Below are 17,859 nucleotides of genomic sequence, written 5' to 3' on the forward strand. Positions count from 1 at the left end.
AAATAATGCTGGGATTAGAATATAATTGTAATCCCAACACTATTTAATAAATTATCAATTATCAATTATTAATTTAATATAATTGTACCCTTCTTGTCTTAAAAATAAATTATCAATTATAGAGATGAAATTATGCCTTCAACCTGAAAATCCCTGTTTCTATACCAAGAAAATGGCACAGGCAAACAACCATTGTTGAGCTTTGGTGACCCACCATGAAACAAACTCAAAAACATCTATCTAAGTTCACATAAGCTGTGGGAGTTTCCAATCAAATGAAGGGATTTGAAATTAAATTTTATAAGAACATAGGCGAGTTTTCAAATGAAATTCAATTAAGGCCCAAATAGTTTTATTTTAGTTTAATTACGTGTTTATGCAATCTTTAAGTTGTTGATCTGTTCTTTCATTTACAGTCAACAATAAAGCAAAAAGTTTTGCGAGTAGGTAAAGAACAAAGTTTTCCAACAATCAAAGCACATCCAAACTCAATGTTTGAACTTTCAAGGAAGGAGAAAAAAAGAAGCTTGAAAACAAAACTTATTTGGTAATTTTTTGGCAAATTTTCTATAGACTTAAAAGCCTAGAAATAAAACGTCCACTGTTTAATTATGGAGATGGGCTCAACTCCAAAATACATTATTATTAATTCCAAAATTGGACATATCTCTATAAAGTTACATGTCAAATAGAAGGCTGACTATTGCAAAAGGGAAGCACTGTGTGCTGTACATGAAATCTTAAAAGTAATACAAAATATTATCAACCAACAAATCCAAACAACAAATCCTCCAGGATTCAGAATTCAAACAACAAATCCAAACAACATAATCAACCAACAACAGCGATCAAGAGCAGAGAAAGGGAAATTCAAGAGACAATGTAAAATACCTCTATTTTGGTGTTGAACAATGGGTCTTGAAGCCACTGTTGGGAAATTAAAAAACATTAAAAAATTTGAGTTATTGACATAGAATGGTAAAGCTAAAGGAGCCTCAAGAAGGCCTATTAGTGTGTCCCCAATCTGGGAGTCCTTTGCATCATATATAGGACAATCAGTAGTGATGGGTCATCACTCATGTCCATCTATGTGTGTCCATCTCTCACCTCACCCTTTGCCTTCTTCTATGCAAACATTTCAACTGTCATATTTGTAATCTCTCAATCTCATCTTCTGTGTATCTTTGCTATTTTCATCTTACCCCTTCAAATGCCAACCACCAATCTTATCATTCTCTGTAATAATTTTTAGCGTAATAATCTTGTAATTTAAACATCTAATTGATTGTCATTTGGGGTTTGAACTATCCTTAAATCACACATGCAAGATTGTTATACATTTTTTGTGTGTGCATAGAATCCTAGTATCTATATATACACACACAGTGAATACATTGCTTGATTATTCACGATGACTTCAAATGAGGGCATGTCGAAAGATTGTTCACTAAATAATTTGACCATTTCTATAATGGAAGCGCGACAGGATATGAGTTCCTTTTTTGTGTGCTTCAATTACTTAACAATTTCTTGGAATTTTGTTATCTTGTATGTTATCTCATGAAAAGTGGATAAAGATTTACAATTATCAATTTGGAACTATTTAATAGTTTGGTTGAAACTAATTCTTTTCTATTATACTAAAATTGCTATAAATTAGAGGATGATTAGTCAGTTGCAGATTTCTGCATGGCAAAGCATGGGGTTGCCAAACCAAAAAAAATATTGCAAATGAAAGAGAAAAAAAGGTAAGTGTGTGCATGTTTGATTAGAAAGCCAAAAAATTAGATACAGAGGCACAGTTAGCAGAATTACTATTAAAGGGTTTTGACACATATGTATACAACTAACCAATGATGAGCTTGGAATGTGTCCTGTGCATTCACAAACGCTGGAATGTAGCCCATGCATTAATAGAGAGAGAAGACCAGCAAGAAAGTTTATGGGATGAAAAGTTTCTACAGCAAGAAAAGTTTCTGGACTGATAAGAAAAAAATAAAATATTACCTGGGTTTCTTTGTAAGGCTATGTGCTTTGTTGCAAAGGAGGGGCTTTGTTTGGAGTTTCAAATCTTAGACTATATCACATTTACACAAATAGATTATCGTATCAAAACCCAAATAAAAATGCTAGATTCTCACACCCTCACATTTACACAAATCATATCACATTTTATACAAATAGAATACCCAAATAAAACTCCTTGATTCTCACACCCTCTTCCAAAAAAAAACCTAACCCAACATGGTACAAATGAAAGTACAACGGAACAATAACAGAAGAGGGAAAAAAAAGTGAGAATTTAACCTTCTACCTTGGAGCTGTGTGAATTGAGCTGTGTAAAGGAAAGTCGGATGGTGCTATTGTGGTAGAGAGAGAAAGCTTGGGAAGAAGAAGAGATGTGGTGGGAATGAGAGGAAGAGGTGTGAGAGAGAATGAAGTTTCAAATTTTGAAATCAAAATGAGGGTGAAAGAGAAAAGATGTCTGTGACACGTGAGAGTTGAGGCGTGTTTGAGATGTGAGAGACGTGAGAGTTGGGTGGGAACCCAAAAAGCTAAATCTGGACCATTCAAACTGAATAAAACTGATCTCAACCATTGAAATGTCTCAATAAAACTCTTCTCAACTGTATTTAGGCTCTATTTGAAAATTGCTAACTTAGTTAATTTTCTAATTTTTGACCCAAAAAAAATCTATAAAAAAATGATAAAATATTTATAGTGATTTTTAAATTTTTAATTAAAAATTATAATTCCGAAATAGACTTTAAATTTTTTTTTTTTTACACACCCACCCCAAAGAGTTCATTCACACACCCACCCCAAAGAGCTAAAGGGCCGAGTCGACTCAATTTTTTTTCACTCTCATTCAAACCATAATTCCCAAACGGGTTGCAAATCATAATTCGATTAGAAGCGGGTGAGTTTTGTTTCATCCGATCTTGTCAAGTCGGTTGACCAATTGATGGTAAAATTGAGCCTCAACTAGTGAACTATACATAGCACAATACTATCTTAATTAAAAAAATGTTACATGAATCATCCAAAAGCACACAACATAGAAGAACCAAAGTAATGAAACCCAAGGATCTCAAAACTCAAAAACAGGTTCTAATTGCTTCTTTGAAATCAATGCTAATGGGAAAATCTAACTAAAATTAAACCCAAGGTTCATTAAATAAAATTAATTGTACTATTTTTTTAAACAAACCAAATACTTAAGCATACATCCACATATATGAATGTTTCATAAGGGTAAAGTTTTGTCAAGATTTGGGGTTAGCAGTTCAGATTATACAGAATTAGAAGTGAGCAACCAAACAAACCCCTAAGAAGTGAGGCAGTGACTTGAAGAATAAAAAAGGTTTCTAACAAATTGCTATCAAAATGGTGGGTTTTCTTACCTATCAAAATGATGTTGAGGTTTTCATTTTCTAGAGTTCCAAGAATTAAAAACCCATAATACCTTTTGTAGGTAACAAAACAGAGCAGAAAGAGAAGGAGAAAGAGAGTACCTTGGTGAGAATCAGTTCAGTTCCTGCTCTAGAGTCGGAAATTTCTGTTTGGTAACTGGTAAAAACAATGAAATCAAAAATGAAAGAGGAGCGAGGTATTTCAGAAATTAACAATTGTATATTGCAATGAGAGGAAAGAAAAATTTATATAATATCTTAAAATAGGTAAAACAGTTCACACCTTAATTAAAAAAATATAAAATAAATAAACCTCTATCATTAAAACAGGTAAAACAATCAAACAATAGATCATTGAAAAAGAAAACTCTTCTATCATTAAAACAAACATTGCAAAATCAAAATAACGTGCTCAAATTGGGTTGTCCAGCCCAACTGGCCAACCACCGGAACCCATCGCCAAGCCCTGAACGGTACCATTGCCCCATACACTATATTGGTTTGGGACAGTGCTCAAATTTGACATTCTGGACCCACAACAACTACCTATAGCCCCTCTGACTCTCTCGTTCGGGATCAAGTCCATTTGGCAGCATGTATTTATAGTTTAAAAACTATGTTTGAAAAAATAATTTTTTGAGTTTGCAAAAAAAATAATTTTAAATTTTAAGTTAAATTTTTCCATGGACTTTAATCATCTCTAAATGCCTCAATCATTAAGTCATCCAACCCGTTGTCTAAAGTTTACTAGGAAAATTTATACAAAAACAAAAGAGTAATTGCATGTCTCAATCACATATATTATATAATAAATAGCTAGTATAGTCAGTGTTATATAAGATATTAAAATAAAAATGTCAACATCCTAACATTATCGATGTAACTAATGTTTAAAAAAGTTATTGTCAAAAAAAAAAAATGTTAATGTTTAAAAAAGTTATGTGCTGGCACAACTCAACTGAAATGTGAAAGCCTTATGTCACAGATGAGGTGTTCCCTAAATTTAATGTTTTGATGATAAAAGATTATTTGATTGTTCCTTTTTTTTATTATTATTTTTTTCTCTTGACAAAAGATATAATTAACAAATAAAACATCTAATATAGTTTATAGAAAAGTCCTGTTGAATTTCCCCAGTATATATATATACTGCTGTTTTTATTAAATAATAATAATAAAAAATCTTTTTTATCGGAAATTATCTAATAGGTTCGGCTGTCTTTGGTGTTTATCTAATAACACTTTGTATTTTGTTCACTATGTTCTTATTTTTTGAACCCATGTAAATTACTTAGTCTCGTGCCATTGGATGGGCTCACAGTTAACATGGAATTCTCAAAATACAAGATAATTTACTTATTTTTTTATTGAGTTTTCAAAAATTGTTTCTGAAAAATTTTCTTGTGATTTACTCTTCTTTGAGATGGAAGTAATTTATAAATATTTTTTTTAATCTTTGTTAATATTTAATTTCATCGAATTAGTTTCCTACTCACAAGTGTTTAACTTAACTGTCTTGCGTCTCTATATTCAGTTTTTTTTTTTAATATTATTTATCAAGTTCGTACTTTTCTAATTTAATTAAATAATGCATCCACTCTTTTTCATCATAATTTTTTTGCATAAACTAAATATATCAATTAAATATGTATATTTTTATTTTTAAAAAGCTCACATCATCACATGTCAGTTAACCAAATATATGATTTTGAAATTTAAACAAAAAAAATAGATAAAATCTTCAAAAATGATCCGTAGCTCGAATATTTCGGGCTCGAATGGCTCGAAAGTACAAATTTCTCTCTCCGCCTTAGCAGTTCACTATATCTCTTCACTCTCGCCTCTTAACAAATTGCAAGAAATCAGCACTCTCACCTCTCTCTCACTCTCGCCTCATCCCTCTCTCCTCTCTATCTCTTCACTCTCACCTCTCTTACCTGTCTCTTGAAGGAGTACGAAGAACGACGAGACGGTGGACGACGAACGACGACTGAAGACGAATGGAAGCATGCGACAGCGAATCTGAGGTAAACCTGAAATCGCAAAGTTAGGGTTTACATTTAGCTTCAATTTTTGTAGAAATTAATCGATTGTGAGTGTTTGGAGTTGGATTTTGTTTGCAATTTGTGTTAGGGTTTGGGATTTAGCTTTAATTTGTGATGTGTTAGGGTTTGGGATTTGCCTTTATACCTGTTATAGAGAATGAACTCTGTTATAATAGATATAAAACAGGGTAGGTTTGGGATTTGGGAATGAACTTTGTTATCAAGATGTGTTACTGTCCTGGTATATTTGGGATTCTTGATACCTGTTATCCCAAACTTACTTTGTATGATAGTAACACTCTGTTATCAAGATGTGTTACTCTATTATCATGAATGAACTCTATTATCAAAATCTTGATAACAGGTATAAAGGCAAATCTGGTCATACAAAGTATACATACTCTGTTAGAGTTCAATCTGGTCATACAAAATATACCTGTTATCAAGAACGAACTCTGTTATCAAGATTAACCTGGTTAACAGGTTAATCTTGAATTAATTTTTAATCTTGATGAAATGTTCCGTGAAAAATTGATGAAATGTTCCTGAACTTCATGAAATGTTCCTATGTTAAATAATTTCAAAATTAATTCAACGAATAATTCAATGTTCTGTGTGTGAAAAATAGATTGAACTCTGTTATTTTAATTTAACAGATTGAACAGAGTTTTGTGAAAAATTAATTCAAGATTAACTTGTTAACCAAATTAATTCAAGATTGAACTCTGTTATCAAGATTAACTTGGTTAATTCAATATATCAAGATCGAACTCTATTATCAAAATTAATTCAAGATTAACCTGATAAGAGAGTTCAATCTTGAACGCATCTGTCTTTATTTTAAACAGATTGAACTCTGTTATCAAGATTGAACTCTTTAAACAAATCTGTTATCAAGATTGAACTCCAACATCATCTTCTACTAATAATAGGAAGATAAAAAAAATGGAAGAACAGCTTGGTAGGTAGTTGAATCTGTTGGTAGGTAGTTGAATCATCATCTTCTACTAACAAGTAGTTGAATCATCATCTTCTACTAATAAGTAGAACAGCTTGGGAGATTAAAAAAAATAGAAAGAACATCATCTTTTATTAATCGGTAGTTGAATCTGTTGGTATTTTTTATGCAGAACACCCTTCTCTCTCTCTCTCAATATGGAAGTAACAGTAAGCTCTATTGTTACCTCCATTGCTTTGGTAACTTTCCTAACATGTGCATGGAGAGTAGTGAACTGGGTATGGTTGAGGCCAAAGCAGATATAGAAGTGGCTGAGAGAGCAAGGTTTCAAGGGATATCCATACAAACTGCTGTATGGAGACACCAAAGAGATGATTTCCATGATCACAGAATCAATATCCAAACCCATGGACATGTCCTCAGACGATATTATCCCACATGTCCTACCACCCCACCATCATAACGTCAACCTTCACCGTATGTCTCGTGTAAATTTATTCAAAAATTTTCACTTTCATTGGATGCAAGTTTTTATTGTGTTTGGGGCATGTATTTTTTTATATGCCTTAGCTCCCTCCTCACTGCCATCGCCAACACAACAACACTATCATCCGCTACCTTACTTCCTCACTGCCAACATCAACACTTCCAAACCACCATCAAGAATCCACCATCACAACCTTTTTCAAATCAACACCATCAAATACCATCATCAAACAACATCTTTCTTTCAAATCCGAGCACCACTTCTGTAGATCTGGAGAAAAAAAGAGGATGGGAGAGTGTGGGGTTCAAATTGGAGGCAAGATCACTGTCATTCATTCAATTCTGGATAGACATTAACTACTGGAACAAATTGACGTTGACTATTGGAACAAATTACGAAAAATTAGAAATGTTAGGGACCAAAGTAGGGGAAAAAAACTTGGAAGGGCCAAATGGGAAAACACTCAAACTTAAGGAAGCAAAGCATAATTTACTCTAATTTGTATAATAATGTGTATTATTATGCCACATGGTGCTACATGGCATTTTCAAATCAAATTTGGACACGGATTAACTGTTGGAGTAAACTGGCAAACATTATAAACGTCAGGGACCAAAGTAAGAAAAAATAATTTAAGAATCAAAGTGATAAAATACTAAAACTTAGAGGGGGTAAAGCATAATTTACACTACTATAAGTGAAATTAAGTAGATACGTCGTCTTTCACTACCCTAACAATACAGTCTCCACTACTGTGATGTGAGATTTCTCGTTCATCAGAAAACTGCCACATAACATTATTGTTATACCCAATATTTACAACTAAGGAGGTGAATTTTTTAGTATTTGTTATGAACAATTGTATCTAATTTTGTCTGACTAATGCAGCCATAAGTGTTGGGAAGTTTCCCTTATTTTCTATATTTGGTTATTTTCTGTTGATTGTTACATATATTTTGTGTATTTTTTTACCCCATAAACTCTCAATTGACAATCAACAACAATTGAATTTATTGTTTCTTCTCTATTGGGGAACTCTTGGTGTTGGGAATGTGGACAATATATACTGTTGGACTTTCTTAAATAATTGATTGTCTAGTTTGATATAATTCTCTTGATATTTGAAAATTTAATGACAAAATGAAGTATAATAATTTTTAGGTAAACATTACTTTCAATGGATTGGCCTAATACCACAAGTAAACATTTCAGATCCTAAATTGATAAAGGAGATATTGTTGAACTATGAAGTCTTTCAAAAAAATAGGGCAAAACCCACTTGGAAAGTTGCTAGTGAGAGGGGTTCTAATGTTGGAGGGTGAGAAATGGGTGAAGCATAGAAACGTTCTCAACCCAGCTTTTCATCTAGAAAAGTTGAAGGTAGTTAACCCTAACCTTAGATTTTGTTTAAACACAATTGGATGCATATATTATGAGACTCTGTGCTTGAATGAATTTTAAAAAAATTTAGAAAGGCAAAGTTTTTTGATACCTAGCCATTGATTTTCCATTGTTATCCATTTTTGTTTTAATTTTATTTAGGAACAACAATGAAGACTAAACCCCTATCCATCCATTGTGTTAACGAGTAATTATTCAATAATTCTGAACTACAATGTGGTAATATGAGCATAGTGCTCCTAACTACAGTGAAAATTTTTAATGGTGAGACAATGTTGATCCACATCTTTGTTAGGTAGTTAAGTGACAACAAATGACCTACTTAGTGTATTTTTTTTGTTCCTCATTTGTCGAAAGCACCGTCTAAGTAATAACACATTGTACTCCGGGACTACCTGTTAAAACTTCACTATTGTGCTACAATTGCTTATACCCAAGACTAGTAACTTGAGTGTCTCATAATCAAGGTTTTGAAAAGCGGTTGCAGTCGCCGTAACGATTGCGGTGACGCGGTAGCAGTTGCGGGGTGTAAAAGCCGTAACGTAACGGTTGCGGCAACTGGAATAGTGATTTTTTTTTTTTTTTTTTTGCACAATTTGAAGAAAACTTACTCATACACATTTTTTTTTCAGAAGCACATTTATTGGGGTTTAAAATAAATTTTGATCAATTTTTCTTAATTTTTAAGTATGATTCAATATATTTCATATTTTCAAATCGCTATAAAAGGAGCCTTTTATATTTTATTTCAATAGTTAATGATTTTAAGAATAATTGACTTTAAATGTCCACAAATTATTTTTTACCAATACCTGAACTAACTGAATAAAAAATATTCACAATTATTAAATGAAATGATTATAAAATAAAAATTGTGCCATGAATTAAAAAAAATTATAAAGAAAAAAAATTCATATAAGATTTTTTCTTTAGGCTTGGATCACTTAAGTATTTGTTTTTTTTTTGGTGAAAAATGAAGCTATTCAGAATATTGTAAATGGATGTGACGTAGTCTAACAGACCGTTACGACCGTTACAGTACCGCTACGGCCATTACGTAACACCAAAACGGCCGTTACACATGTGAATTTCTGTCCCACCGCTATAGCGGCCGTAACGGGTGGCGGTAACCACCACAACCGCTATGTAACGGCGTTACGTAACGGTTGCGGCCGCTTTTTAAAACCTTTCCTCATAATTGTTTAATGAAACTCAACAATGCCTCATCCTAAACTAGATGCCTTCTTCGGCAGTGCTTAACTCTGTCCTTGGTGTTTGTTATATAGCATATGGTACCAACAATGTGCTCAAGTTGTTGTGAGATGATAAGCAAATGGGAAGTGTTAGTCTCAACAAAAGAGTCATGCGAGGTTGATGTGTGGCCATATCTTCAGAATGTGACAGCTGACATGATTTTTCGGACGACATTTGGTAGTAACTATGAAGAAGGAAAAAGGATATTTGGTGATATTTAATCCAAATCACGCGGTCGTTTTATATTCCAGGATGGAGGTATATCTTAGCTTCAAACAAGTACTTTTATGGTAGAGCTACTTACCAATTCTAAGTCACTTTACACGTATACTTTAGAATTCGTTTTTCTTTTTTTACTAGCAAAGAAGTAATATTTTATTAATGATAATAGAACATTACAAAAGAGATGAAGGAATACTAAAACACAAGTTAGAATTACTTTCTTTTCTTTTTTACCTAAAACACAACTTGTTTTCCTATTGTTGAGTGTATGTTTTGTATTCTACAATGCCATACAATTTTTGAGTTCTTTTAAAAGATTTTTGGGTTAAGTTAGGATAGGTTGTAGAATCAGAAATTCACCAAGAATCCAATGTGCAGATTTTTGTAATTGTGTATTGAGATTGAGATTTCTAGGGTTGCCTAAAAGTAGTAAATTTAGTAGGAAATTCTAGAGAGATTAATATAGAATCGTCAGCTTGCAGAGAGATGAAAGTGAATTTGTATTCTTCAATTAATGTGGTTAAATATTTTTCTCACACCTATGGATCTGTGATATGTTTTTGTAATGGTTTTTTTTATATATAATTTAAATCAGCAAATATATCTATATATATATATATATATTAATTTGACATAATGAGCAACATCAAGAAAATAAATATTAAGAAAAAGTTGTTGGAGAAAAATGGTTGAATAAGAAATTGCCTCATAAATGTGTATATAACTCACACATTTAAGGCTCATCAGTTTTACAAATTGATTGGGCAGCTTTGCTAGCATTAGTTGCCAGCCTTGATGGCTAGAGGCTCCTCCCCTCTCCCCTATGGTGTATAAAAGGAGGCCCTATTCCTTGAAAAGAGATATAGAATTTTTCCTTGACATCCATACACTGTCAGTCTACTTCTCCTATAATTTTCTTCCTGAGAGAGAGTGTTGCCGTTGTCCGTTCGCTAAGCTAATCAGAAGGTGCTTCTGTTGTAGCTGGTAAAAACCGTCGTATCCTGGGAAGTAGACGCCAGCGTACCTCCAGCACCCAACGGTGAGGCGGCGAATCTATTTTAAGGAGACTGTGGTATCACACAGGCTTCGGTTTGCTTCCTTTAACAATTTTATATTTTATCTGTATTTTATTCAGCATGTTATTTTTCCTGGGATTGAAGGTTTGTTTTGTTCATCTCATAATTTTGCGATATGCAATGTGAAATTATGTAATGTGAGTAGTTTTTCCCAACAAGCTTAAAATAGATTCGACATTTATCATAGAATTAGATTAATAGATTTATAGGTGTGTGTAATAATTTTGCATGTAATTGGCCACTGGTAGTACTCCTTGTGAATGGATGTAATCCTTGTCATAGGTGAATACGTATCAAAGTAATCCAGGCCTTCTCGCTGTCTGTATCCTTTGATAACTAGCCGAGTTTTATATTTGTCAATTGACCCATCTGCTTTCATCTTTCTTCGAAAGATCCACTTACTCCCCAAGGCCTTACTGCCTGGGGGTAGATCAACCAACTCCCAAGTATGGTTCTGTAAGATAGAGTCAATCTCACTCTTAATTGCTTCTTTCCGTAAAGGACTTTCAGGTGAAGTCACAGCTTCATGGAACGTTCGAGGTTCTCCCTCTAACATATAAGTCAAGAAGTCTGGACCAAAAGACTTTGTGGTTCTAGCCCTTTTACTCCTTCTTAGCTCATCTACTTTATCAGCTTGATCATCTACTTGATCAGTTATTTGATCATCCATGTGATTGCCTTCGTGATCATCTATTTCTTTCATGGAACTCGAAACCCTATCTTGGGGACGACACGGAAATACATCTTCAAAGAAAGATGCACTTCTAGATTCCATGATAGTATTCTTGTGTATATCTGAAATATCAGACTTGTGCACAAGAAATCTATATGCACAACTATTTTGTGCATAACCAATGAAAATACAGTCCACGATTTTCGGACCTATCCTAACCCGCTTGGGTGTAGGTACCCCCACTTTTACAAGACACCCCCACATTCGTAGGTATTTATATGAAGGCTTGTGACCTTTCCACAACTCATATGGAGTCTTTTCCACTTTCTTCCGTGGTATTCTATTAAGAATATAATTCGCGGAGAGAATTGCTTCCCCCCATAAGTTCTGTGGCAACCCAGGACTTATCAACATTGCATTCATCATCTCTTTCAGCGTCCTATTCTTCCGCTCAGCAACACCATTTGACTGAGGCGAATAAGGCGCTGTGGTTTGGTGAATAATCCCAAATTGAGCACAAGTCTCGGCAAACGGGATTCATACTCACCACCACGATCACTTCTCAACGCCTTGATTTTTCGGCTTAATTGATTCTCAACTTCATTCTTAAAAAGAATAAATTTATCAATAGCCTCGTCTTTGCTTTTAAGCAAATATGCATAACAGTATTTAGTGTAATCATCAACAAAAGTGATGAAGTACTTGTTGCCACCATGTGATTGTACAACTATCAAGTCACACACATCATTATGCACTAAACCCAAAGGCTGGGTACTTCTTTCAATAGAATGAAAAGAAGACCTTGTCAATTTTGCTTCTACATAAGTTTCACACTTGTGTTGTGGATTAATCTTGAAAGATGGTATGTGATCTAACTTGATTAATCTACGTAAAGAGTCAAAATTTACATGACCCAATCTACCATGCCATAAATTAGGGGACTCAAGCATATAAGCAGAAGAAGAAGCTTTCTCATTAATCTTAGGGATAAGTGTCACTACATTCAATTTAAACATACCACCTGACATATATCCCTTTCCCACATAAACCCCGCCCTTGGTCAACACGACCTTGTCTGATTCAAACACCATGCGGAAGCCATGCTTGCTTAGGAGAGATCCCGAGACAAGGTTCTTACGAATGTCCGGCACAAAAAGGACATCGTTCAAAGTCAGTTCTTTTCCTGAAGTCATCTTCAGGATCACCTTGCCTTTACCCTCAACAGCTGAGGTTGCAGAGTTTTCCATAAACAACTTCTCTCCGTTTGAAACCGGTTCGAAAGTTGTGAACATTCTCTTCTCTGCACAAATATGGCGAGTGGCCCTAGTGTCCACCCACCACTCCGTCGGGTTTGACCCCACCATGTTCACTTTTGACACGACGGCTGACAGATACATGTCGTTCACATCGTGTGACAATTCCTCCATTTCAGCCATATGTGCCCAATTTTTGTGTTGGGGAGGGTTTTTCCTGTAGGGCTTCTTCTCCAGACAATCAACTGCCCGATGCCCGTTACTTCCACAGTTGAAGCATTTGCCATCGAACCTAAAAGTAGGCTCCTTTGGCTTGTAGGCTAGCCTTTTGGAGATTCCTCCTCTAGCCCCCAACTTTGAGCTTTTGCCTGTCGGTAGTTTTTTCCTCGCCCCCGAGGACTCGCCATGCTCAACCATGTTGGCTTTGACAGTGGAGGTACTCCCTCCTTTCTTCCTGTTGTCCTCTTCAATCCGGAGCTTGACAACGAGCTCTTCGACTGTTATCTCCTTTCGTTTGTGCTTCAAGTAGTTCTTGAAGTCTTTCCAGCCGTTAGGCAGCTTCTCAATCAAAGCCGTTGCCTGGAATGACTCACTTAGGACCATCCCTTCTGCATGTATCTCGTGCAGAATCACTTGGAACTCTTGGACTTGACTCAGGACAGTTTTAGAGTCCACCATCTTGAAGTCCAGGAACCGACCGACGATAAATTTCTTTACCCCAGCATCCTCGGTCTTATACTTTTTGTCCAAGGCATCCCACAACTCCTTAGCCGATTTCTTGGCATAGAACACGTTGAAAAGCGGATCCGCCAAGCCGTTTAGAATGTAATTCCGACATAAGAAGTCTGCTTGTTTCCAAGCATCCAGAGCCATGAGCTTTTGTTTATCTTGCTCATTCTCCTCTACGGCTGGTACATCTTCACTCAGAAACCTCACAAGGCTTAGAGTGGTTAAATAAAACAGCATCTTCTGCTGCCATCTCTTGAAATTCACTCCCGTGAACTTCTCTGGGCGCTCGTGATGATTGAGCGGTCCTCCCGGAACAGCCGGAGTAACAACAGGAGGATTGACCACAGAGGTCACAACAGGGGTTGGCAAGCCAGTCGCCCCAAGGTTCGGATCCCCACCAACATTAGCAGCAGCAGTAGCAGCATCAGAGGCAGTTGCCATTTCTGAAAAATTACAGCAGAATTTTCACTATTCTGTATTTCCAGAAATCAAACTTAACACTAGAAAATCTCACAATTGGAAATTTAATTCAAAACTGGTCTCACCACGCAGCCTAGAATCGAACATGGTCAGGAAAGTTTCCAGGAAGACTGGAGGGGTCACACCGGTCCCACTTAAAACCCAGTTAACCTCAGACAAAACTTTCAAGAGCATGTTGACTCCTAGTCCATGGGAAACAACTTTAAGAATTAAAATTTCCAAGGGATGAACTAGGTTAAACACACCAAATTCCAAACTGTACAAGCAATTACAACAAAATTGCTACAATAATTACAAGCAAATAAAACGTGCTTTACATATTGGCGAATAACCACAAATGAACACTCAAGCAAACAATTGCTTCAAATATTTAGTTCAAATTAATCCTTTTCCCATTTCCATAGGTATTCCTGCAATAAAGAGTTAGCAGTAAAATACAACAAAACCTTCCTCAGCTTTTCTTTGCTTTTGGCAAAGTAGTGATTGAAGGGGAGGGTACTAATTGGTTTATTAGATGCATGTATACAGGGTTAAGCTTTTGATTTTGCCATTTTGTGTATGCTACTGTTTGGTCTTCCCATGGCATGGAATAGGCCACTGTTATCAATAGGGAAGAAGAGTTCCATTGGTGCAACGTTAATTCACTGTATTTTCTAATTAATTTATTAATTTATGGTGTACCGATTCATGCCTTGTATTTCTAGATTTACATGCTTCTAGGTCACATGCTTCTAGTTTACAATATAAATTACATGTTCATTCGGGTTTAATTTTTAATGTAATTTACATTTCTAGCATGTTTATTAGGTAGTAAATTTTCATGTAACTTGTACCTATTAATCTTTAATTTAGGTGTGGAGTTGTAAAGTTTATAACTTGCCTATATTTAAATTCATGTTAATTTCTCTAGAATTATTTGTATGTTAATCATGTCATTTGCAATTCTTGCCTAGTAATGTGATTTAAGTATTTAGGAGTTATAAAATGTTTGTAACTTGCCTCAATTAATTACATGTTTAGTGTACCATAAGTTCATATGTAACCTTTACCAATTTAAAATATGGTTTAATTATATTTAATTTAGGTCTGTAACTTATATAGTTAATTACATGTTTATTATGTAATTAATTTTTTACAGTTTTTTTTTTTAGTTTAAATTCTAGATGTATAACTTAAGGGTTGGTTTTAATCTTTACTTACAATTATTTATTAGTTTGTTTGCTAGTACCCTCCCCTTCAATCACTACTTTGCCAAAAGCAAAGAAAAGCTGAGGGAGGTTTTGTTGTATTTTGCTGCTAACTCTTTATTGCAGGAATACCTATGGAAATGGGAAAAAGGATTAATTTAGACTAAATATTTGAAGCAATTGTTTGCTTGAGTGTTCATTTGTGGTTATTCACCAATATGTAAAGCACGTTTTATTTGCTTGTAATTATTGTAGCAATTTTGTTGTAATTGCTTGTACAGTTTGGAACTTGGTATGTTTGACCTAGTTCATCCCTTGGAAAATTTAATTCTTAAAGTTGTTTCCCATGGACTATGAGTCAACATGCTCTTGAAAGTTTTGTCTAAGGTTAACTGGGTTTTAAGTGGGACCGGTGTGACCCCTCCAGTCTTCCTGGAAACTTTCCTGACCATGTTCGATTTAGGTTGCGTGGTGAGACTAGTTTTGAATTAAATTTCCAATTGTGAGATTTTCTAGTGTTAAGTTTGATTTCTGGAAATACAGAATAGTGAAAATTCTGCTGTAATTTTTCAGAAATGACAACTGTCTCTGATGCTGCTACTGCTGCTGCTAATGTTTTTGGGGATCCGAACCCTGGGGTGACTGGCTTGCCAAGTCCTGCTGTGACCTCTGTGGTCAATCCTCCTGTTGTTACTCCGGCTGTTCCGGGAGGACCGCTCAATCATCACGAGCGCCCGGAGAAGTTCACGGGAGTGAATTTCTAGAGATGGCAGCAGAAGATGCTGTTTTATTTGACTACTCTAAGCCTTGCGAGGTTTCTGAGTGAAGATGTACCAGCCGTAGAGGAGAATGAGCAAGATAAACAAAAGCTCATGGCTCTGGATGCTTGGAAACAAGCAGACTTCTTATGCCGGAATTACATTCTGAACGGCATGGCGGATCCGCTTTTCAACGTGTTCTATGCCAAGAAATCGGCTAAGGAGTTGTGGGATGCCTTGGACAAAAAGTACAAGACCGAGGATGCTGGGGTAAAGAAATTTATCATCGGCCGGTTCCTGGACTTCAAGATGGTGGACTCTAAAACTGTCCTGAGTCAAGTCCAAGAGTTCCAAGTGATTCTGCACGAGATACATGCAGAAGGGATGGTCCTAAGTGAGTCATTCCAAGCAGCTGCTTTGATTGAAAAGCTGCCTAACGGCTGGAAAGACTTCAAGAACTACTTGAAGCACAAACGAAAGGAGATGACAGTCGAAGAGCTCGTTGTCAGGCTCTGGATTGAAGAGGATAACAGGAAGAAAGGAGGAAGTACCTCCACTGTCAAAGCCAACATGGTTGAGCATGGCGAGTCCTCGGGGGCGAGAAAAAAACCACCGACAGGCAAAAGCTCAAAGTTGGGGGCTAGAGGAGGAATCTCCAAAAGGCTAGCCTACAAGCCAAAAGAGCCTACTTTTAGGTTCGATGGCAAATGCTTCAACTGCGGAAGTGATGGGCATCGGGCAGTTGATTGTCTAAAGAAGAAACCCTATAGGAAAAACCCTCCCCAACACAAAAACCGGGCACATATGGCTGAAATGGAGGAATTGTCACACGATTTGGACGACATGCATCTGTCAGCCGTCGTGTCAGAAGTGAACATGGTGGGGTCAAACCCGACGGAGTGGTGGGTGGACACTGGGGCCACTCGCCATATTTGTACAGAGAAGAGAATGTTCACAACTTTCGAACCGGTTTCAAACGGGAAGAAGTTGTTTATGGGAAACTCTGCAACCTCAGCTGTTGAGGGTAAAGGCAAGGTGATCCTGAAGATGACTTCAGGAAAAGAACTGACTTTGAACGATGTCCTTTTTGTGCCGGACATTCGTAAGAACCTTGTCCCGGGATCTCTCCTAAGCAAGCATGGCTTCCGCATGGTGTTTGAATCAGACAAGGTCGTGTTGACCAAGGGCGGGGTTTATGTGGGGAAGGGATATATGTCAGGTGGTATGTTTAAATTGAATGTAGTGACACTTATCCCTAAGATTAATGAGAAAGCTTCTTCTTCTGCTTATATGCTTGAGTCCCCTAATTTATGGCATGGTAGATTGGGTCATGTAAATTTTGACTCTTTACGTAGATTAATCAAGTTAGATCACATACCATCTTTCAAGATTAATCCACAACACAAGTGTGAAACTTATGTAGAAGCAAAATTGACAAGGTCTTCTTTTCATTCTATTGAAAGAAGTACCCAGCCTTTGGGTTTAGTGCATAATGATGTGTGTGACTTGATAGTTGTACAATCACATGGTGGCAACAAGTACTTCATCACTTTTGTTGATGATTACACTAAATACTGTTATGCATATTTGCTTAAAAGCAAAGACGAGGCTATTGATAAATTTATTCTTTTTAAGAATGAAGTTGAGAATCAATTAAGCCGAAAAATCAAGGCGTTGAGAAGTGATCGTGGTGGTGAGTATGAATCCCCGTTTGCCGAGACTTGTGCTCAATTTTGGATTATTCACCAAACCACAGCGCCTTATTCGCCTCAGTCAAATGGTGTTGCTGAGCGGAAGAATAGGACGCTGAAAGAGATGATGAATGCAATGTTGATAAGTTCTGGGTTGCCACAGAACTTATGGGGGGAAGCAATTCTCTCCGCGAATTATATTCTTAATAGAATACCACGGAAGAAAGTGGAA

General features: G+C 35.8%; 1 pseudogene; it reads left to right on the forward strand.

Annotated features, from left to right (window-relative positions):
• Positions 1-16,320: 16,320 nt before the first annotated feature.
• The window catches only part of LOC145798291 (cytochrome P450 72A14 pseudogene), a 29,173-nt pseudogene continuing 27,634 nt past the window's right edge, over positions 16,321-17,859 (forward strand).

The sequence above is a fragment of the Camellia sinensis genome, chromosome 8, assembly GCF_055761805.1.
Source record: "Camellia sinensis isolate YWXY chromosome 8, ASM5576180v1, whole genome shotgun sequence".
In the NCBI taxonomy this organism is placed as follows: Eukaryota; Viridiplantae; Streptophyta; class Magnoliopsida; order Ericales; family Theaceae; genus Camellia; species Camellia sinensis.